At 36.1% G+C, this 23,821-nt stretch overlaps 1 long non-coding RNA gene across 1 annotated transcript; it reads right to left on the minus strand.

Annotated features, from left to right (window-relative positions):
• Nucleotides 1-3,394: 3,394 nt before the first annotated feature.
• LOC115600645 lies at nt 3,395-23,520 on the minus strand. The gene is made up of 4 exons (XR_003989093.1): nt 23,509-23,520; nt 11,738-11,744; nt 7,461-7,465; nt 3,395-3,501 (listed from the first exon to the last, which is right to left on the minus strand). It is a non-coding gene; the product is annotated as an uncharacterized LOC115600645 (long non-coding RNA).
• Nucleotides 23,521-23,821: the final 301 nt, after the last annotated feature.

Raw genomic sequence — 23,821 nt, forward strand, 5'->3', positions numbered from 1 at the left:
CATTTTTGCTTGAGTCTTTGGCTTGAAGTTAGAGACCATCCACTACAGTTACCAGTCACACTACATATATTTAGTTCTAGGCAGATGGTTTACTCTCTCATCTACACCTTTGACCAGTGTCTCAAAGCAAGATTTCTAAATAACAGTATATGTACATCAGCTTTGTTCTAATCTATTCCCTCAGCTAAGTTTTCCTCTTAATTGACAAACAAAAATAAGCACTTACAATATATGAGCCTGTATTCCTGTTTTAATTCCGGCTAGTAATGTGGTTTCCATTATTGTCCCTCTTACTGCATGTTGATCAAAAAATTATTTTGGTGCTTTTGAAATAAAATTATTTTTGAGGAAATTAAAATGGAAACTGAAAATCTGATGCTTACTAAATAATTTCCACCCTAAAATGTAGATTTAACAGTCCCAACCAGTGAGCGATGCCTGAACAGCTCTGGAACACTAGCATGGTGGGAACATGGTGAAACTACATGTAATTCAAAGCAAAGCTCCTGAACCTCACAGAATGTAGTTGCAGAGGTCTCATTACGATCTTTTTGTCTGTTGGTTCACTTCTTTTCCAGCAGTTTACTTGCTAACGATGTCTCTGAGGCTCTGTTCTAGTGTTATTCTTCTAGCTCATGAATTCTTTGATGGCATACGCTTGTTCATGAGAGCCTAATGTTGTTAAAGAATGTATTAGCTCATTGCTGACTTTTTATTCTAGAGCTTCTCAGCGAAGTTTCCTAGTGTTTCATTCTATCTTCCAGGGCATTCAACAGAGTCTGCTAAACAGAATTTATGTTCTGTGGTTTAGAAGGTTCAGCCAATTTACTTTTAATACCTGTAATTATTGACCTAATATCTTTATCTCTTTGAATACTTAATGTCTTTATCTCATTACTTAAATTCTCTTTATATTTTAGTCAACAGTCTTATTCAAGCAACTATGTCATATGGATAGAGATCTAATTATGAAATTTGATACCTCTGCATATTTATATATGGTAACATCTTTCAGTTGGTTTATGATTTGTAAGTAACAGCTTTATACTACTAATTGGCAGAAAATATTCACCTCTTTTTGTGGTGAATATTTTTTTCCTTTACCAGTAGGAAGTGCCTAAAAGAATTACAAACATATTCTGCAGTAAATATATTTCTCCAAATTACCATATAGCTTTCTATATGTCATCTGGTTCAGATTGTTTCATTTGTCCTTTTTTATTTATTATATAGCAAAAACCTGTGTGGGAACTTAAAAGCTCACCCCTTACTTTATGAAGGAAAATGACACTACTTTGAAAAGTTGTATAGAGGAAGAAAGAAATTCTGGGTGCTATGGCTTCCCCCTAGCTGTTTACTGTCTTATGTTAACCAATGCTATTTTTTGTTCTTAAAGTAAGTAGAGTTAGCATACATAATAATTCAGAACCATTTTAAGATCTCAATTATCTATTTCTTCCACTAGTGCTGCTTACAATTGGCAGTAGTCCTGTCAACTGTCCTATTTTCACATTTGAGATATTCCTTACGCTTCATGATGCAGTTGTGAGTAGCCCTATCTGACGCAAAGCTGATTTTCTTTATATTTGTTTTAGTCTCTGTTACTAGAAGGAAAAACTCTAATCTTTGCTTTTAAAATATGTGGTGACTACATATGCTGATATCTGCAAAGAAGCCATTTTTGAGAGGCTTACTGGTACAGCTGAGCGAAGATGGAAAATAAGTGACTGTCAGGCACACAGCACAATAAGTTTGCAATGTAAACTAAACAGATCCTGTATTTCATTTATTAATTTTTAATAATGTGGGACTTTTGAATAGGTATAGGTCTATCTCTTAGTGTAAAAATCGTATCAAAATGTGTAAAATATCAGAGAAAATAAGTATTTTCAATGCCTTTATTTCTAAATTGTGTAGTTTTATGGACCACATAAACACATGCAAGATCTTTAGAGTTCATAACACATTATTACAGTGAACATATATACATACAAAAATGTGGTTTTCTTCTTGAAGTATACAGCTGAATTTGAAATAGGTATGGAACCGACGTTATATCTCACTTTTCCCAAGACTACATCAATGCCAAAACATAAAGAAATAGAAGTGCTTGCAGAAGTGCAGTGGTAAATAATCTCAGGTGTAGAAGATAGATAGACATTCTGGGACTAGATCCTTACCTACATGATGTGCAAAATGTGTTTCGTACTGAATAGAAGAGGCATGTACCTTTGTGCTTGTGTGATCACACCATTAGCTGAGCTCTTGTTTTATTACTGTTAGACTTCACAAAACTTCATGGCACTTGAAGGTGCTGTAGCAGTTTTCAGCCGCTAGAAACAGTGCAGTAAGACAATGTTTAAATGCTAAAGAGCTATGTTGTAGTTCAGTGAAGTGAAATCTTGATGACACAAATCTGAGGGTATGTGTACTATTATGTGAATTGTCACATAAGGGTATATGGGAACATTGCATACAAAACCTGACACAACACTGTTTTAAGACTATGTTCAACAGGCAAAATCAAGATAGTGCAATTTCACCCACCTTCCGTTTGAGAGGGTTTCCTAAAGGGAATTACATCCCAAACCATGGCTAGGTATGGGGAGAAAGAGTGGTTAAGAGCTTGAGGACAAGCAAAGAAGTTAGCTAGCTTAACACAAGCTTCAAGTTCAATCTTCAAATAGCTTTTCTTTAGCAGACACTGTCTTTGTCACTTTATTCATAAAAGTTTATGTTCAGTAAAGATTTTTGTTTTTACAGCACATTAATGATAATTCAGTAAAGTCTCTTCATATTTGCTCTAATTGCATATTAATCTTCCTCAGCTTTTCTCCATGCACACTCCATCTTATTCAAAATGTTCTGAACTGTATTTCTGTCTGTTGCCTGAAAGATAACCACTAAGATCATCCTTTTCTTGTTGCTCTCTTTTTTCCATATTTGGTTCCATGAGCTGCCAACAAAAATTTATTTGCTTTGTCTTTAACTTAGCTCTTACATTCTTGGCCTTATCTTAACATGGCACTTAGAGGTGCCATGCTTGACCTCGTGCTCACCAACAGGGAGGGACTGGTTGGGAATGTGGTGTTCCAAGGCAGCCTTGGCTGTAGCAATCATGAGATGGTCAAGTTCGAGATACTCAGGACAGTGAGAAGGGCATGCAGCAAGCTCACTGCCCTGGACTTCAAGAAAGAAGACTTTGGCCTCTTCAGGAACCTGCTCAGTAAGGTTCCATGGGATAAAGCCCTAGAGGGCAGGGAGGGCCAAGACTGCTGGTTGATATTCAAGGATCACCTGTTCCAAGCTCAGGAGTGTTGCGTCCCAACTAGAAGGAAATGTGGCAGGAGGGCCAGGAGGCCTCCATGGATGGATAAGGAGGTGCTGAAAAAAACTTAGGGAAAAAGAAGCTTATAAAAAGTAGAAATGAGAGCAGGTGGCCTGGGAAGAATACGGAGATGTTGTCTGGGAAGCCAGGGACCAGGTCAGGAAAGCTAAGGCCTGGGTAGAATTGAATTTGTCCAGGGATGTAAAAGATAACAGGAAGGGCTTTTATAGGTATGTAGCAAACAAAAGACAGACTAGGAGTAGTGTGAGCCCTCTCCAGAAGGAAATGGGAGAACCGACTACCCTGGATTTGGAGAAGGCTGAGTTTCTCAGTGACTTCTTTGCCACAGTCTTCACTGGCAAGTGCTCTGACCACACCACCCAAGTCTTGGAAGGCAGATGCAGGGACTGTGAGAATGAAGACCTTAAGCCCACTGAAGGAGAGGATCAGATTTGAGATCATCTTAAGAATCTGAATGTGCACAAGTAATGGGACCAGCTGAAATCCATCCATGGGTCCTGAAGGATCTGGCAGCTGGAGTTGCTAAGCCACTGTCCATCATATTTGAAAAATCATGGCAGTCAGCTGAACTTCCCAATGGCTGGGAAAAGGGAAATGTAATTCCCATTTTCGAGAAGGGGAATATGGAAGATGTAGGGAACTACAGACCAGCCAGTCTCACCTCTGTGTCTGTCAGGATCATGAAGCAGATTCTCCTGGAAATTATGCTAAGGCACATGAAAACAATGAGGTGGTTGGTGACAGTCAGCATGGCTTCACTAAGGACAAATCATGCCTGACCAATTTGGCTGCCTTCTATGATGGGGCTACAGAACTGATGGATAGGGGCAAAGCAGTCTATGTCATCTACCTGGACATGCGCAAAGCATTTGATAATGTCCCGCACAACATTCTTGTCTCTAAACTGGAGAGACATCAATTTGATGGATAGACAACCCAGTGGATAAAGAATTGGCTGAATGGTCACATGCAAAGAGTTGTGGTCAATGCTTCAATGTCCAACTGGAGATGGATAATGAGTGGTGTCCCTCAGAGGTTGGGGTTGGGACCGATCCTGTTCAACATCTTTGTCAGCGACATGGACAGTGGGATTGAAAGCACGCTCACCAAGTTTGCCAATGACACTAAGTTGTGTGGTTTGGTTGGTATGCTGGAGGGAAGAGATACCATCCGGAGGGACCTTGACGTGCTACCTTGACGTGCTTGAGAGGTGGGCCAAACCCAATCTCATGAAGTTCAACAGTGTGAAGTGCAAGGTCCTACACCTGGGTCGGGGCCATCCCAGGCACAACTACAGGCTGAGTGGAGAATAGATTCAGAGCAGCCCTGTAGAGAAGGCCTTGGGGGTGTTGGTCAGTGAGAAAATAAACATGAGCCTGCAGTGTGCGCTCACAGCCCAGAAAGCCAACTGTGTACTGGGCTGCTTCAAAAGGAGCGTGACCAGCATGTCAAAAGAGGTGATCCTGCCCCTCTGCTTTCATGAGACCCCACTTGGAGTATTGTGTACAGATCTGGTGTCCTCAACATAAAAAGGACATGGAGCTGTTGGAGCAAGTCCAGAAGAAGGCCATGAGGTTGACTGGGGACTGGAGCACCTCCTGTATGAACACAGGCTGAGAAAGTTGGGGCTGTTCAGCCTGGAGAAGAGAAGGCTGCATGGAGACCTCATATCAGCTTCCAATATCTGAAGGGGGCCTACAAGGATGCTGAGGAGGGACTCTTCGTCAGGGACTGTAGTAATAGAACAAGGGGTAACAGGTTTAAGCTTACACTGAAGAAGTTCAGGTTAGATATAAAGAAGAAGTTGTTTACAGTGAGGATGGTGAGGCACTGGAACAGGTTGCCCAAGGAAATTGTGAACGCTCCATCCCTGGCAGTGTTCAAGACCAGGTTGGATGGAGTCTTGGGTGACATGATTTAGTGTATGGTGTCCCTGCCAATGGCAGCGGGGTTGGAACTAGATGATCTTCAGGTCCTTTCCAACCCTAACTATTCATGATTCTATAATTCTAGGATTCTAATGGACACTAAAGTTTGCAAATTCTATTTGACATCTGAAGAAGGCTTGGGAGAAAAAAAAATTCCAAATTTTTCCAACTATACCAAATTATTCTAGTAAAACATATTATTTCTATCTACACAGCTTGTTCTGTGTCCCTAGCCTGTCACAGGTACATGAGTATTAACAATTCTTTTCTTTCAGTTTGAAAAAGAGTAATTAAACATGTTTTTCCTTTACAAAAAATGTTTCTATGAAGTGTTAACTTCACCAAGGGCTCTGAGATTTTCAGAGATTAATTAACTTATCTGAGACAGATACAGATCACTTAACACAAAATATGTTCCCATTCCACTATATGTATGTCTAAAAAGTGAATATAAAAATAATGTGAAGCTAATAATGCATCACTTCCTTCTCTGTACAACTCTAGTGATACACAAATGAAAAAATCTTTATATAAGAAGACTGTACCATGTGACTAGGCAGTGAATACAATACATATACTCCATAGTATGATTTATTTATAAAATCTAATTAGTATGTTCAAGTGATATACTGCAACATAGGTTCTTGACAGTCAGTTTAGCCGAGGATAATTAAATTCCTTGATAGCAACACCCATCAACTTACAATGTCATGAAATAACAGGGTCACTCAATTTTGTAACTTTCTTAAATGTTTCTTGTAAAAGCATTAAAAGCTTCCAGCAGATGACTTTACAGACCAATGAGAGGGGTTTCTGTGAAAAGCAACAATCTACTTTATCTATTCCTACTACTGAAAAGCATTCATTTATTCTCTCTAGTGTTTCACAAAAATAAAATGTCCAGTTCCTATTCACATATAGAAAGTACTACATAAAAGAAATGCAAACATAATTCCTGCTTTATATATTTGTCACCATGAAAAAGAAAAAAAATCAACAAGTGGAGAATAGTTATAAAGTGTAGTATTTGTGATGTGTCTATAATACAAACACATAGAAAAGTAGAAGAAAACATAGCATATAACAGAAAATAACTTTGCAACAAAACTCAGAGAAGTGAGGAATATTTCTTGTTTAATGAAAAATTTGAGTTAGTAATATGCCAATGGATACAAATGATTTCTATAGTTTTGTAAAAAGCTAAAATAAAAATACAAAAGACAAATAAATAACAGCCACATTGCATAATATACCAAGTTCCTCATTGAATCGTTTAATTTTCCCACTTTATCCACAAGCCACACCTGTCAAAGGCAATCAGTGCATTGAAGCCTGCTTGCTGAAGCAGTGCCAGTTCCTAACAGTTATGTATAAGCCAGCTAGAAGTAGATGGTCTATTAATTTTCTTGAATTGGTATCTTGTGACAGAAGCGTATAAATTTCCCAAATAATTGCTATCAGGTTAAGTGGAAGGCTCATTCCATTTATTAAATAAATATGTTGATGCATTTCCCTTCAGTAAGGCACAGTAATTGAACAGCATGATAATAAATGTGTAAGTCTCCATTTCAAACCAGGACTCCTTTTAACTTAGCTGATACTCCACTAAGCAATTTTCCTGTGTTAGCAGACCTGTTACTAGGTATAAGCTTAGAAAAGTTTGACATTTTTCTGTATATCTATCTAATAAAATCTCACTGCATAATCATTAGATTAACTGTAAAAAAATAATGTAAGTTCTACAATACAAAGTTATTGTAGTCTAATTACTGCGTAATTAAGGTCATGCCTTTTCTCACTGACATAGTCTGGTGGACTATTTAAGATTGTTAAATTTATGTAATCAGCAAGATTTTTTTAGAATCTGATTCCTTGAACATGTGTAATCCCTGCAATCAGCTATGTATTATATTTTGAGAATACATTTGCATGAAAAATCATGAGAATATTCTCTGTAAAATATGTCAGGAAAGGAAATAGAATATTGGCGTTACTTGTAAGTGACTTAATGAAAAAGGAAAGAAAGCTAACAATAAGCATAATATAACGAACTATACTAACTGCTACTAAAAAGCTCTTTTCCCCATGTTTTCAGAATGGAGGAAATAAAAAATTAATACTAAAAGTAACTAAGGGAAAAAATCTAGACCAAGTTTTGTATTCCTCTTTATAAGCATATGCACCCACTCTGACCTTTACTTCTGGTGGAGTTCATTTTTTTTTTAAAGTCTGCTTCTAGTCAATACTTGATTTTTATCTTTTATTCTTGTTTCTTTTGTATGTTAGACTTATAAATCACTACCAACTTTGGATAAAATAATACATAATTAAAGTTATGAAGTTATGGATCGGATGACCCTTTTTAAAAATTATACCACTCATATTTATGGTTTAATTAGAGCCTTGGGTGACATGGTCTAGTGTGAGGCGCCCCTGCCCATGGCAGGGAGGTTGGAACTAGATGATCTTAAGGTCCTTTCCACCCCTGTGATTGTATGAGCTAAGCATACTAGAGGGTTAGAACAACGAGGATAGTAAATGGATGGGTTTAGAAATCAAAGCTCAAATGAAAGCACGAATGTCTGAAGGGATAATTGGACTTGTTCTATGTTTAGATGAAAAGGAAACTTCCAAAATAGCAGATGAATGAGATCCATCTACTGCAACACAGGAAATAAGGAAACATTTGAGTAGACATGAATGTTATTCAATCAGAGAAGCTGATTTTCGTTTAGTCTGGATATTGAGTTATTGTCTGCATGGAAATTCCATGCATGGGCTTGCAGCTTTTGTTAAGCCAAGTTTTGAAAAACAGGTCTTGTAAGAGGAAAGGTTAAGAGTTTGTTTTCTCTGTGGCTTGAAAAGGGAAGATACCTAGCGTTGATTAAAGTTGCCCTTGTTTTGCATGTCGGGTAGGTTAGAGGAGCATAGCTATTGTCCGTAGTGTTCCGGTGTGCAATACTTCTTTGCCTTTGACTGAAGAGTCTGAACAGCTGAATTCCAAAAAGAAAATCAAGTACAGTGGTAGTTCTATCTACCCAAACATGCCCTGTGAACTTAACATTATTTCACAAGATGAAGTATTACCATGTTAAAATAGAGGATTTATAGAGTAATTTTGGACTGTGAATACTATTTTCTCTTTTCAAAAAAACATATTATTCTAAACTTCAGGCATTACAGATGAGAAGTACTGAAGTTACTTGATGTATCTGACTGCCTTGCACGTTTTACCTGACGTATCTTTGAAATGTCATTGTCCAAATAATGACTATAAGGATTTTTCTGGTTTATTGTTTTATACCACAGTGGATATGAGATAATTCAAGGTAATTCATGTTTAGTGGCTGTAGAACCATTTCGAGACTTATATGATTTTGTATGATATTGAATAATAGACATCACTGGGATTTGATTCATAACAAATCCTGTAACATAATTTTCATATACTAATACTTTTAGAAAAATAAGTTAGATGGCTGTTTTTCAGCATTGAAAAATACCAGCAGGGGGTTATTTACTGAGCTACCAGCTGCTGACTGTTGATTTTTCAGTTATAATACAGACAATGGGCTCTTTAATATTTACAATATGCAGAGAAGAAAAGTTGTTACTAAGTTATTCTGGTTTTGCTTGCAGGCATTTTCAACAGAAGTTAGTTGGTGTAGAATGTTAATTCCAGGTGAGGTTAAAACCTGAAATAAATAGCTAGTCCAGTTTTGAGAAACAGTGATTTGAACTATGTTTAAAAAATATTAAGACACATGTTCTTTCATCTTTTGACTGGTGCACTTGTCCTTGGCCTCATTTTTGTAGCAAGAAATTCTAATTTATACACAGTAATAGTGAAGATGAAATACTTGTACTTTAAATTACACCAAAGTCAGCTCTATTAATAGTTTCAACTGCTCATTAACTTCAAAAAAAAAAAAAAAAAGAAAAAGGATTAGAAGATCAGGTTATTGATAAATTACTAAATCTTAAAGAAATATCTATTGTTATTTGAAATAGCATTTCTTGTGGCAGTACATTACATGAATTTTCTCAAACCACATCATGTGTCTTAAAAGATATCTTGTATCATAGATAATTTACATCAGGAAATGCAAAAGCCAGCCTTAACTTCTATGTAACAATGTCTGCTTTTCATGTTTGTGAACACAATAACACACTTAAAAAGTAATGCATGATGGTTTCACTAAATGACAACTGCAGAAGTCAATCTGCTGGTCTCTTCTATCACTCTCCTTAAATGTAATGTGGTTCCACTGAAATCAATAGAGTTATTCCACTGCCAAACCCTGAAAAGATGCCTTAGCTTTTGGATAAGCTATGCCTTACTCAACCATATCTGCTTTAAATTAATTCCCAGCGACAGTTTGCTTACTATGAGCACACATTTTTCTACCTCTGTCCTCATTGAAAAGGAACAAAAAATTTAATAGGTTGGCTAGGTGTTTAAGTATATGTGTGAGACATAATTTTTTGTTAAAAGTTGTTCATTTAAAACCATTTTAATGATTATTCTATTCCTTTTTTCGGCGTTATCTAATGATCAATGAAGATTAGCCTGTAGCTAGTCTGTGGGTAACTTTGCTGATATTTCTAAGGCTCCTATTTAGCTGTAAACCTCTTGAAAGCTTTAGGAGATGCTAAGAAAATGTATTTAACACAATGGGGTTTTTTGCAATAACTTTCAGGAAGGCAAAAGAATTTAGAAAAGCGCATTTAATTTTATCAAGTTTCAGTCCTAGTTAGTGGAGTTTTAAATCATGCCTTGGATACCTCACTTGAAGATATAGAAATTATTCAACAAAAAATAGTCTTACTTTCAGCCTTTGAAATAGGACGTTGGATAATCATTTGGGGAATGAAATCTAGCTACCTAGAAGTCAACAGAAAAAATTTTCATTAATCAATGATGATAAGATTTTTATTTGGGAACTCTTACTTGTGCCATCAGCTGATTTGTATCTTTATTAAACAAACAGTGGGTGCCAGAAGGGTGGTGCCAGACTCTTTTCGGTTGTGTCCAGTGATAGGGCAAGAAGCAATGGCCGTAAAATAAAACACAAGGAGTTTCACCTCAACATGAGGAAGAACTTCGTTACGTTGTAGCTGGCAGAGCATAGCAACAGGCTGCCCGGAGGGGTTGTGGAGTCTCCCTCTCTGGAGACGTTCAAAACCTGCCTGGACATGTTCCTGTGCAACCTGCTGTAGGTGGCCCTGCCTTGGCAGAGAGATTGGACTAGATGGTCTCCAGAGGTGGCTTTCAATCCTAATGATTTTGTGATTCCATGAAACCTATAATGAGCTAAGGCCTACAAAATTAATTCCATTTAATTACTTGGAATGGACCAAGCTTTATACTTCCTACACAGTAAATGATTGAGCTCGTTCTTACGCCCAAGGAAGTTGTGAACTCTCCATCCCTGGCAGTGTCCAAGACCAGGTTCGATGGAGTCTTGGGTGACATGGTTTAGTGCGAGGTGTCCCTGCCCATGGCAGGGAGTTGGAACTAGGTGATCTTAAGTTCCTTTCCAACCCTAAATATTCTATGATTCTATGATTCTATGACTCTATGTACAGAATGTATCCTTCTAAAATCAGGAGAAGACCGGTGTTACAACTGCAGACTTTAAAATTGTTTGCCTTGTTTCCGCTGTGATCAAGAGTGCATTTTCAAGCAAAATTTCACTATTGTTCCCACTTAAGACATTCTCAAAGTTCATGGACTCATGAAAGGAAATGCATTACTCCAGGAGTGCCTTTAATGCACTGCAGTTGATAGCAGGGGTTTTTACTCACTAATGTAGACAAAACATGCATTATGGTGCCAGAATTCCAGTTCCACCTGATACAATTTGAATTAGTTGTTTCTTTTTTGGGAACTTTCATTATTTTTCTGATTATATAATAATTTCAGATGTATTTGGAAAGAAAGGAACTCTAGTATGCTTTTGATATCAACTGTGGTAGTAAAAAATGTTCCAAGAGAAAAACACAATGATACAGGATATAAAAATAAAAACAAATAGCCCACTTTAAGTCTGTCTTATTAATTAGCATTATGTTAATGTAATTTTAATGTTTTCATGTTAACCCAAGCTACAAATAAAAACAAAACCACTTATGCAGGTATTTCAAGATCTAGGAAGTTTTAGCATAGCCCTTCAGTTGTTTGTTTCAGATGAAACATATCATGAGAGAAGTAATGTCTTGGTAGATTGATACACCACAATTACAAAAGGCTAGTTGAATGCTATTCATGATCCCAGTGTAGTTTTCCCAATTATTTGTTAGAAAGAAAAGAGAGAGAGGAAGAATGAAATAAAGACAGAGGGAAAATTATTTCTTTGACTTTTTCCAGGAATCATGAATAACTGGATTAGTTGCTATACAGACAACAAATATTTCCCTGCTTGAAGTATTTTAGAGCAAGGGCAGCAGTAGCAACAACAAGAATTCTTGTGTTCAGACTGAATAACTGTAGGCAGGTACTTATTAGTCAACACAGGAGCTGAATCAAGTGATAAGATGTCACTGTGCATACCAAACTACAGTGTGTTTATCTTAATGTTGTTATTTTCACTTATGTGATATGGAAAAAGATCCATACTTTTCTCACACTGATTTATTCAGTAAACCAGAATATATATATAAATGTCTTATGTGAAATAGTTTTGGCAGCAGTGGTACAAAACACTTAATAAAATGACATAGACTAGTCCCAGTGTTGCCTGAAATATGCCTAAGCTTACAGCCTTTTTTACTCTTCTTTGGATAGATCTTGAGGACTGAAATCCAAGTACTTCTGGCAAAAACCTGTTGCTTTCAGTGACCTTTTTAAGTAAAGTGAGATTATTTATTACAAGACATGAAGAATCCTAATCAGTATATTTAAGACCCTAGGAACTTGGTCTCACATATCTGTTGTTTTTTTCATACAGTTTAAACACCTAGTTAGACTGTCTGGTGGGACCAAGTGGTACGTGGTTGTTGGTTGTCTGCAAGAGTTTCATAATGAAATAATCATAGAATCATAGAATGGTTTGGGTTGGAAAGGACCTTCAAAGGTCATCTAGTCCAATGCCTTGCAATAAGAAGGGACTTTTTGAACTAGATCAGGTTGCCTAGAACCACATCCAGCCTGGCCTTGAATGTCTCCAGGGGTGACACATCCACCACTTCTCTAGGCAACTTATGCCAGTGTTTCACCACCCTCATTGTGAAATTTTTTTCCTCACATCCAGCCTGAATCTACCCTCTTTTACTTTAAAACCATCACCCCTTGTCCTATCGCAACTGGCCCTGCTAAACAGTCTCTCCCCATCTTTTCTATAGGCCCCTTTTAAGAACTGAAAGGCCACAAAAAGATCTCCCAGGAGTTTTCTCTTCTCCAGGCTGAACAACCCCAACTCTCTCAGCCATTCCTCATAGGAGAGGTGCTCCAATGCTCTGATCATTTTTGTGCCCCTCTTCTGGACCATCTCCAACAGGTACATGCCTTTCCTGTGCTGAGGACTCCAGAGCTGCATGCAGTACTGTGGGTGGGGTCTCAGCAGAGCGGAGTAGAGGGGCAGAATCACCTCCCTTGACCTGCCAGCCATGTTTCTTTGGATGCACCCAAATCAATACTGGACTTGGGTCCATAGTAAAGACAACTTACAGTTTTAAGCATAAAAGATGTGGTGAGTGAACAGTCAGGAGGAGAAGGGTTTATCCAACACAATTTTAGGGAAAGGTAAGCAGTTTCATTGTTAAGTCCATTATGCAACACCAGACATCATAGTTTAAACAGCCATGATAGCATAATTGCACAGAGGGTAGCAAACTTGCAGAAATGGTGTCATGATCCTGTGTTTTAAATTATAAATGGCAAATTGTTGTGTGCTACCCAGTTCGTCTTCTTTTCTACCTCTGAGCTTTTTAATGACTTTGGCTTCCTAAACTGCTCTCTTTAGAGAATTTCTCACATGTCTTGGGCTATGAATCCTCAATGTTAATAATCCAATCAAAATTTATACTTGCCTTCAATCACAATTTTATTTTTTTTTTAAATAATCAAAACCGAAAAAAAGTAGCTTAAGAAAATTCTCTATTGTAATTTTATTCAAATTAGGAATTTACATAAAAATTTTTTTGGATAGAAGTTGATAACAACAATTTTATTTAACTGGTTGAGAAAAAGGACTTTCACAAATGTTTTCATTTTGTTAAATTTGAGATATTTGGTTGGGAAGCATCAAATTTAAAGAAAATTTTATCAATAGTTATGGCAAAGAGAATGGAAATACCACCTTCTCAATTGATTAGCTAATAACTAAATTTATGTCCTGAATTACCTCACTGACCAGATAGCCTGGTAGTCTGAATACTGGATTGAAAATTTGGATTGTGCTCAATAAATGTAGAAAATTCTTATTTGTCTTAATATCTTTAAGCTGTATGCAGATCTTCAAATATTCAAACAGGAAGGAAAAATATCTCAGAAGCTAGCTTTTCTCCTGATATTTCATAGAATCATAGCATTATGCTTATATACTTTTTAATGTTGTCATGTTAACCCAGGCTACAAGTAAAACCAAAACTACTTATCAAGGTACTTCAAGGTCTAATAAGGTTCAGCATAGCCCTTCAGTTGTTCATGGTTTTGAAAGACATGAACAACATCCTGAGCGAGGAAAGTAACATCTTTGTAGATTGATACACCACAATTACAAAATGCTAGTTGAATACTCTACAAAATCTCAACATTTCTGATTAGATCAGATATGAAGCAGAGACTGACATCTAGGCAATATGTAGCCTGTATCAGTGTGCAAAATACAAAAATTCATCAACGTATATGTTGTTAATCAATCAATGGCCATTAAACAAACAAACAAACCAACAAACAGTCAACCTACCTTTTACCACTTAAAAAAAAACCCCAATTGTAACACTTAATTTTGCTGCAGCAAAAAAATTAAGTGTCTGTTGTCTAGTGGTCAGTTCTGTTCCTAAGGTTTTAAATACATCTTTCTACTTTTCTCACTCATAAAAAGACCCATATTTGCTTCAGAGAAAATATTTCTGTGGGTTTCTGGTTTTTTTAGGTTTTTTGTTGATTTTTTTTTTTCTCATATTGAGCCTTACTTCTGAGAAAAAAGCAGAAAAGGGAAGAAATTGGAGTCTTGTTCTAAAATCTTTAAGATGTTCTGTTACCTTCATATAAAATATATTCATTGTCACTGAGCTTGAGGAATTTCACAGAAACCTTTTAAAATGTGTGACACTGTGCATCTGCCAGAGAAATATGTTGTCTCAGTTTTCCAGTCTGTCGAGTTTCTGCTGTTTAGATATTCCCTCCTTGTCAATCTGGACTTCTGCTGTTGCTCATTGTATAATCAGGTACATTTTTATCAGTGTGTCTGCAAATTCCAAGGTGATAGAACTCCCAGTTGGATATAAAACACTCTCTGCTTAGAGTCAAAAAGACATCTGCGACAGCTATATAATGGTTGCAGTCTGTGATTAATCATACTGGTAGAGAATAATCTTAGTTCTGAATTGCTCATTCTCCTTCTTATAGCTCTGAATATTATACTTCAGTTTCAGGAGGCTGGCAGTAGGAAGGGGTAGTGATATTGAAGACAAGAGATCGCTCGCTTTTAAACCAAACTACCATCTGATGTAACTAAAATGCTTTTGTTAAGCAAAGCTAAGTGAAGTAGCTTGAAGATACTTTAGTAGCCTTCAAGCTACATGTTTGAAGTCCAGAAAAGGTGTCAGTCTCCACCTACTAGGGCTGAGCTGCTTCTTATGGAATCCATCTAAAAGCATGCTAAACAAGGCTTCCACAGAAGTTATTACGGGACATGCAGAGCTTTGTTGTATACAAAGAGATGTCCTTCATGCACTGAAAAATACATTGCTAATACTGCAGTCTTCTGAACATAAAAAAAAACCCTGAGGGTATTTACTGCTTTTCACTTTTCCTTAACTGGTCATGGAATTGTGTCAAGACAGGAGCAGTCTTGATATTGAAAGCACGCAGGGCCTTAATTATGCTCAGATGCTGCTTAAAGAACAACAAACCAAATATTTCTACAGCACTTTTTCACTCTTTGCTCCTGTGTTGTGACTATGTAGCATTCAAAAGTGAAGTATCCATACGTGTCATGTAAGTAAAATAATAACTACAAAAAGATAAGAAAGACAAATTCTGTGCCCTTTTCAAGAAAGCTAATACTCTATTATGAATTATCTTGCTGCAGAGAATTCATCTGTTCTTATAATTAAATTTTCTCTGTAGAAATCATATTCCTCAGTCCTACCATTGCAAAGCCCACATATTCTTTCCCCTTTCCTAGCTATTTTTTGATCCTTCATTTTATATTATTTCTGTTGCACATTACAAAGCTGAGCACAATTTGCCTATGAGTTGAAAAGCTAGTGTTGTTTTGTCACTTATTCGTGTTTTGTGCTTCGGAGAAATCCGAGTAATATGACTGATAGTTAATACATTTAAAACTCAACATAAACAGAGAAAAAAAAAAAAAAAAACCCAAAAAAACCAAACCACAAAACCCAAACCAAACAAAACCCTAACAAAAACCAAATTAAATCTTACAACTCTCAACCTAATTCCTTAGTGGTAGATGGACTTTTTGGTTTTAGTATCTTGAGATATGTTTTTTAAACTGACATGTTTTTTTCTGTGTACTTTCTCTGGTGTCTTTTTAATATGTGCAGATGTAGCAAAACATCAGTATACTGTACCTTAAAAAACATAGTTGCATCAGCTCATATAACTACATAAAAGTAATGACAATTTCTTTTATAGAGGGAATGGTAATCCTGCTTATGCCGGAACCATTTCTGAAGTAGACAAGCAGCGACATCAGTAGCATAAACAAAAGATACTGTGTAGCTCTAACCCCCTTAGGAATGACATTAAAACTCTGCAAGTCTAATTAGATCTCAAGGGACTAGGAAACCCCATTTGACTGTCAATTTAAAGACGGCAGTGCCAGAGCACTTTTATTTCCAAAGACTTAGAATTGTGAGTTATCTTCATGAGGATTCATGCATTCATGAATGTGAATTCAGCATATGATATTTACTGAAAGTCAGTATCAATGCGTTTCACAGTGTAATAAAAAACATGCCTTGTCTTTTTAGTATTCATGTTAGCAGATTGAAAGACAAGAAAACAACATGCAGGTCTAGAAAGGAAATATATGGCTACACACTATTAAAAGAAATACACGAGTGACTTCAATTGCACAAGCTTAAGTTTAAAGTGTAAAGATCTGGGAAACAAGTGACTTCAAAGATCTGATAAGGAGAAAAAGGGTTTTTTAAACATTATTTGAAATATTAATAGAATTGCAATTAACTGTAATAGAGTGAATAAAAAAGAATTTCAAAGTCAATAAAACATAGAAAGTGAATAAGTGGATGCAAGTAATTTCTGAAAATTGCTTGATGCAAATAATATAATAAAAGATTGACTAACAATTGTAATACCTGGTAAGTATTAAAAAAAATTCTTAGGGAACCAGCCAGGTGTGAATATTTACATGAGAGTAAATTCAGAGCCAGGATTGAAGTCCCTCTTCTGTTCCACTTTCATGAATAAAAGATTATTCTATCTTATGACAAATACACACATCTCATTTGTTTTTGTGGTCAGATTGATTTGATCAAGTACTGGCTCATTTCTTGCTCTGTTATGTCCCATTACAAATGCCTGCTATTTTATTTCTTGTTCACCTGACTCAGCCTAATTTGTGTCAAGGAAAGGCCTATATTATTTGCAGACTTTTGTAAAAAAAAAATACAGTTTTTAAGATGCGTTATATATAGTATAATATATATTGAAAATCTGAATATATAACCTGAAAAGCTGACAGGTTAAAAAGCAAATTCTTTACAGTTTCTGAAAGCCAATTTACGAGAGGCGCAACAGACAATTGGGCCTGAAGAAGGTGGGTGGATTTCTAAAGGTCTGAATTAAACTTGTTAGCAATATAGAGTAATATTGTGATGTATATTCATTCATCAATATATCTAATTCTAATAACACAAAATGGTGTTACACTTAAATTCATACATGTCTTTGTGCCTTCTACAAACACTGCAGCAGGACAAAAAAAAAACCCCAAACCCACAATTATAAAGTAATGGAAAAGAATAATCTTCCATTTTTCTCCAACTTTTTCTGACAAGCATGCTCATGACTTGGTGTACTAATAACTGAAAAGGTAGTTTTATTTCTTCTAGGATATGACTAATGTCTGTGTTATGCCATATACACTACGTTTGCCCTATTGTCTTTCAGGGCATTCATGCTTGTATATGAACATAGACTTTGCAATTGTATCTATTTTAAATTAAATTCAAGCTTATTATCAGCCCTTAATATCTAAAATGGACAGCAGAAAGGCCATGTGGTGACAGTGCAAAGGATGTAAAGGAAGGAAGGAGCAGGCAGGGAAGAGGTGCAAAGATACCTCGGTGTGGCACTAGGTGATTTTATTGGTTTAATAAAATATTGAAAATGTGTAACAGTTCACAGAAAACTATTCTGAAAACTGACTATAAAGTTAGGCAAAATACCAACAAACACAAAACCCCCAAAACAGGATGTTTAGTGTGCATGTTTGCACTTATGAGTTAACTGTCACTAGGGAATTTCTTTTTAAATGTATCATAAGTGTAATAATAACTAGTTTCTCCAACAAATGGCACTTACCTCTATTGAGTAAACTAAGTAAAACAAAGTAGCTCACATAACAACAGATGACTTTTTGTTCTGTGGTCCATCTTTGTTCTAAGAAAGCTAAACCTAATCAAGTAAGATTATTTTTTGCAAAGTGAGAAGATATATTCTTTTTATACTTTCATGGGATTAAAAGCTAATCTGAAAAGTTATAAAACATTAATAATTTATAGTGACGACAAAACACTCAAAGAGAAGCTATTATGACAACAGGAAAAGCTGAATTTTAACTTGCTTGGCTCTTTAACCTACAGCTTCCTGAGTTATCTAACATTTTAGTGAAACCACTTTATGTTTCTATAAAAAAGAAAAAAAATTTTCAGGGTGATTGTTTAGAGCATAAGAACATAGATTGCTGAAATCTTAAATTATTTGGCCAGAATCTGGTAAAAATTAGAAACTGAGCTATGAGACTATTTACTTAGCTCAGAGTAATGCAAGCGAAGTTATGGAATTAATGCCAATTTTCAGTAGCTGGAGAGTAGTTAGTGAACATTCTGTTGTTACTTATTCTGTGCAGACTCTCTTCATCTGGAATTAAAGTAAATGAAAGGATGGCATCCCGTGTTTCATAGTAATTTTCCATTTGACCATACAATCAAAACTGAGATAAGATTTTCTCGGTTTGTTGCTCTGAGATGCACCAGGTTGAAACAAAATTGCTCTTATGATTAAAGGTAACATACCTTTAGTATGAAATATGACTAACCTCAAATTGGTAAATATGAAATAATTCCCACATTTTTTCCAGGTTGTTTCCTTAGCAATGCTATAGGCAATGGTGTGTATACTAACCCAGTTATTTTCCCTGTGGGTAAACTTGAACTTAAACTTAAAGATTGAAAGGAAACATTAAGAGTGTGTTCTGACCTTCTGGGTTGCTGCCTCTGTAGAATCTTTTGCTTGAAGTAAGTGTATGTCCTTGTCTTCCTTTGCCTCCCAACTGCTACAGTGAAGGAAACCTGCGCGGTATCCTGAATCTGCTGACAAGGAATGAATGCATTAAACAGCAGGAATCTATAAATCTTATCTACCTCCCCTGTAAATCATTCTTGTTTTTACATAAAGTCACAAAGCAATAGTTTGGGAAAATGTAGGAATGGAAAGGAGTTTAAAAATATATGCATTCATGTGTGTGTGTATATGTTTATACATACTGATGAATCATATATTACAGATTCTAAGGGTGGCTTACTATATTACTTCAGCTGACTGATATGAAACACATTAGTGACAAATTCTCTTTTCTCTAAGAAAAGATACTTCCTTTGTTTTTACAGTAAGTACAAAAAAAAAAAAAATACCAAAAACGCTGGAATATCAGTTAGAGCTTGATACATGCTCTGTTACTCTAGTTTTATACGGACTTAATTTTTCAAATGTCAGTGAAGCTACTGCAGCATGAAACCAAAGCAATGCAATAGAGATTTAACATTGATTCTAGGTCATCCTTCCAGTGTGTATTATCAGTGAATCTGGCAAATACTTCCACAAAATAAAATGCCAGGTGATTGCTGTGCTGCTAACATTCATGACATCTCCCATGTCATTCTGTTGTTAAGCTATCTCAATTCCTCTAAACAATTGCTGTAGTGTAGCATAGAGGATGACTCTACAAAACGTACAGTACTCTCAGTAGATTGTAAATTAAGAGTGACCCCATAACTGGAAATAAAAACAAAGACAACCAGCCCCCAGTGAAGCAGTTAGATTCCTCCCCTTCTAGCTGTATCCAACAGGAAAAGCTTTTCAGAGACTTCAATTTTAATAAAAATGCATTTGAGTTCCCTTTGTGCACTTGAATACTAACATTTCAGATGGATATTTCTGACTATTTCATAAACATCCTGGTCATCTGCATGAATTTCATGTGAACTGGTAACACACTACATGAAAATATAACTAACTTGAAATTTAACTCCATTGAAATATTTGCTTAACCAGAAGAACACAAAAACATTGGAAACGCTAGAATCTTAGACCAAATTGGGTTGGAAGGGACCTTCAAAGGTTGTACAAATCTTCTTGATGTGTATAGACAGAAGAAAGTTTCACAGGGTGTTGTTATCATCTGAAGTGATTTGAAAGCGCTGTAGAAAGGACTAAACAAAATAAAATAATATAAATGAGGTCAGGGGAGGAACAAGAACTGAATGCTTCTGAAATTCATTCATTCTTAGTAGGAACTTTAAACCACATAAATTACCTTTTATGTCAGCATTCAAGTGCCAAATTGAATATGAGGCACATGAGAGATGCTGTAAAGAATCAGCAGTTAACACACAAGCCCCATGAGAGTACAGAAATCATATTTTTCTTCTCAGGTAATGACAAGAGACAATATGAAGCAGAAGTTATGGATTTTATTCCCATTCTTCAGTGACCCAAAAGAAGAAAGAGATAAATAATTTTCCCATTTAAAGAAATTTCTCTTAAGCTCAAAAATAATGAATAGGGAAAACTTTAGATTTACTTCAGGTTTTCAAATAGTCATTATTACAGTCCAAGGAATGCAATCAAAAAGACTAGAGCATGTCCAGTTGATACTAGTGTTATCTGGTGTCATTGTAACCAGGTAGTACAGATTGGCTTCCTGCTCTTAGACACACAGTGCAGTGCTATCAACATTACAGGTTGATTGGTAAGTAGTATTAATAACAATGGTACTGATCACTAACTTTCTGTATATTTATTTAGGGAGATAGCAACAGTACAGGTAAGAGAGAGCCTGAGAAACAGCTTGATTCTTGGAGCTCTTCAAAGAGATCTCTTAGGAAGTATGCAGTAAAAATGTATCACAAAGGATTTAAGACCTCCCTCACAATTAGGATCACCTACATGTAGTGAACTAATTTTATTTTTTTTTAATGTGGCAGAGAGCTTGCTTTGTGTCACCCTGCAGCCATGTAGCTTTCTTAAAACAGCATAAACTTGGTAACACATCTGTCAAATTATGCAAGAAATGCTTCACACTCACTCTGAAAATGATTGTGCTAACAGATGAATAAAATCAATGCAGACAAAAGGCTTGCTTGTATTCTGCTAGATCATGAGTACCTCACGTCAAATATATTCTTTCACAAAGTGTGATGCATTTTTCATGTGTAGTAATATTTTGCATCACTGTTACAAACTTTTAGATATCAGAATTTGTACTGGTACTTATCTATATTTCAAATAAATTGTTGCCCATTGTGTGTTCTTATAGAATCACAGAATCGTAGAATAGTTAGGGTTGGAAAGGACCTTAAGGTCATCTAGTTCCAACCCCCCTGCACTAAACCATGTGGTCCAAGGCTCTGTCCAGCCTGGCCTTGAACACCGCCAGGGATGGAGCGTTCACAACTTCCTTGGGCAACCCATTCCAATGCCTCACCACCCTCACTGTAAAGAACTTCCTCCTTATATCTAATCTAAACTTCCCCGTTTAAGTTTGAAGCCATTACCCCTTGTCCTACCACTACAGTCCCTAAGGAAGAGTCCCTCCCCAGCATCCTTATAGGCCCCTTTCAGAAACTGCGGGAAGACTGCCATGAGATCTCCATGCAGTCTTCTCTTCTCCAGGCTGAACAGCCCCAACTCTCTCAGCCTGTCTTCATACAGGAGGTGCTCCAGCCCTCTTATCATCCTCGTGGCCCTCCTCTGGACTTGCTCCAACAGCTCCATGTCTTTTTTATGTTGAGGATATGTTATCATATCATGAAGATAAATGAATTTTTCATATTTCTTTAATAATACTTTCACGACATTTTTACTTTCAAAAAATTAGCTAACAAGCAAATGTAATTTTTCTACTGAGAGAGCAGGATATTAAATGCACTAATGAGACTTCCCTTTAGAGGGCTGCAAATATCTTAATCAGAAAAAAATTCTGAGTTTTTCTTATTTTTTACAAAGTAGTGTGATTCTTTTAATAATCCTTCCTATCACTCATATTATTTAAAAGCATCTGTTTTATTGCTTGGTATTTACCACGTTTAATGCTTTAATTTTATGGCATAAATATATCTTTATTATTATGTCTTTTAAGTAAATACAAAATTATCGCATTTTGTTCCAAACCAAAGAAATAAAAACTTGGTATTTGTTATCTGTTCCTGGTGACAATGACCTTGTCTCTAAAACCACAGACCACGTGCTACAAGCTTCCCTGTTAGGGGTGGGAGTCATTCAGTTTTAACTTATTCAATCAGAGCAAATTATTTTAAATCTATCTTAGCAATGCACATGTATGTGCAAAGAGAAAAATGAGGGAAAAGGCTTGAAAGCATTATTATGCTTGTTCTGAAGTGACTAATAACATGGCAGTTAGAACCTTAGTACAAGGCTTAATACCTTTTTTATTTTTAAATCTCATGCTTTCTGTATTTATCTATATTCATGGTCTTTGTCACCAAAGAATGCTATATTTATGTATGTTAATAAACTGTCAGGATTATGTTACATTGATGTTGTGGATAATGAAGTTAAACTTAGGTGTCCTTTTTCAAGAAAAATAATTTAATTCCAATAGCAAATTAGTACAGACGCTTACTGATCCTTTTCCAAATACAGTTTATGCAGATATTATTACAAATGATTTGCACTTTACTTAGCAAAGCTGTGACTAAAGTATGTTTTCAGATTTGATTGATAAAATGTCACCCTGGCTTAGTGATATTAGCATACAGCTGAGAGTAGCTTCTGTAGTTAAAGTCGTTCAGATCTCCAAAAATGGGGTCAACCCTGTGACATCTTTCTCACTGCTGACCTCGTGATGTCAGATCCTAGGAAGAAGTGTGATATTTATTCAAATCACTAAGAAAGCAACTCCAGGTTTAATGCTTATACAGCTAATGCAATCTTGATATACCAGTTTACCAGGTTCAGGAATATTTCTTGATATAACCTTGAACAGATTATCTTTTGATACATTAAACCATTCTTGAATTTTTTTTTTTTTTTCTTTCTTGAAGAGATAAAAACAACAACTAACCTCCTCCATACCATTCTACTGTCCTGGAAGAACAAATTTTCTTGAGAGATTAGTAATTGAAATGATCTAAGAAATATTCGCAAGTAATTAAGTCATGGTTGAGTTACAACAGAGAAATCAGAGAGTTCATTTGTTGACAGTATTGGAGTGTTGATTGTACTTGAAATGCATAAATGCAGGTGTCTCACCCTGACTCTTCCCAATGTTCAGTTAGGGATGTGTTGTTTGTGGTGAAGAGACCTTTTTTGTGTGTTCCTGCTCCTCCAGTCCCATTATAAGTGACACCATAGACTTGGGGAAATGGGGCACTTAACCAGTCAGCATTCAAGTCCTGGCTGGTGTCTGGTTTCCTGTAGGGACTCCACTTCAGGCTCAACCTGCTGCAGAGCATTGGATGGCTGTTGGATAGCCAGAGATCCACAGAGGAGTTATTGTTCATCGCCATTTATATTGCTTTCTGATTTAGGCTATTGACATAAACCATCACAAACTTTGCTGGTCTTGAAGCCCCATGCTAATCTCTTTGACTTTGTCTGTACCTAAAGCTAATTAATAATTCTTATTTGAGGTATTACTACCCTCTAGATTCCCATCTCAAGTATGTTACAAGGGTCTAAAGTGTGTGTTAGTGGTTTAATCTGTGCTTTTTTTTTAGTCTCTTCCATACACAGTTGAAAAAATAGAGGGCTAGATATAGATCTTTCAGGTAGTCCTCCCCTATGGCACTTCTTTGTGCTTCCTTGCTTTTGTAGTGCATACCAGAATCAGCTACTTGATGGCAGTTGGGCAGGTACAGTCCA

This window comes from Strigops habroptila, chromosome Z, assembly GCF_004027225.2.
Source record: "Strigops habroptila isolate Jane chromosome Z, bStrHab1.2.pri, whole genome shotgun sequence".
In the NCBI taxonomy this organism is placed as follows: domain Eukaryota; kingdom Metazoa; phylum Chordata; class Aves; order Psittaciformes; family Psittacidae; genus Strigops; species Strigops habroptila.